This window comes from Nanorana parkeri, unplaced genomic scaffold (genome assembly GCF_000935625.1).
Source record: "Nanorana parkeri isolate BGI_ZX_2015 unplaced genomic scaffold, ASM93562v1 scaffold577, whole genome shotgun sequence".
In the NCBI taxonomy this organism is placed as follows: domain Eukaryota; kingdom Metazoa; phylum Chordata; class Amphibia; order Anura; family Dicroglossidae; genus Nanorana; species Nanorana parkeri.
Window position 1 is genome coordinate 132195 of NW_017306845.1, and position 634 is coordinate 132828.

A 634-nucleotide genomic window follows, 5' to 3' on the forward strand; every position below is an offset into this window, starting at 1 on the left:
ACTGAGCTCATGAGATTTCCTCCCCCGCCCGTACAATTTAGGAATGCCTTGCTTCCCCCATCCACATCCAGCCTCACAAGCAGCCTGCACATTCCTATTTATCAGTGGGGAAGCCCATCATAGCCAATGAGTATGTGCAGGGCAGCCATCAGGGGGGTATGGCCGATACTCATGTAAGGGGCCCGGGCAGCCTGGGGGGCCAGCCCAGGGTCCCTTACATGACTATCGGCCGAAGGTGAAGGGCGAAGAGGCGGAGGCCTGGCCCTAGCAGCGCAGGGCCCCATCAGCGATGCTGCTCGTCTGATGTCGGACTGGCCGGAAGTGACGTCACTTCTGGCCTGTCCGGTGGCAGACAAGGACACGTGTGCAGGGAAGAGGAGCTAGAAAGGTAGGACGGAAAGGAGGGAGGGGAGGGATGCAGCCCTGACCAGCCCACCTGAGACCCCTTCAGAGCCCACCATAGACAGTCTCAGATGGGCTGTGCAGCATCTATGGTGGGCTCTGCAGGTGGGTGCTGTGTCCAGCGTGTCGCTAAGCCCTGCGTCCAGCGTGTCACTAAGCCCGTGTCCAGCGGAGGGGGGGGGCTCGGCCTAAAGCCGTGCAAGGGGCCCCAAAATTTCTGACGGCTGCCCTG

The 634-nt window shown here is 61.4% G+C and overlaps 1 protein-coding gene across 1 annotated transcript in view; it reads right to left on the bottom strand.

The window, feature by feature from the left end:
- PHEX (phosphate regulating endopeptidase homolog, X-linked) overlaps positions 1–634 on the bottom strand; it is a 145503-nt gene that overhangs the window by 68348 nt on the left and 76521 nt on the right. The window lies entirely within an intron of this gene.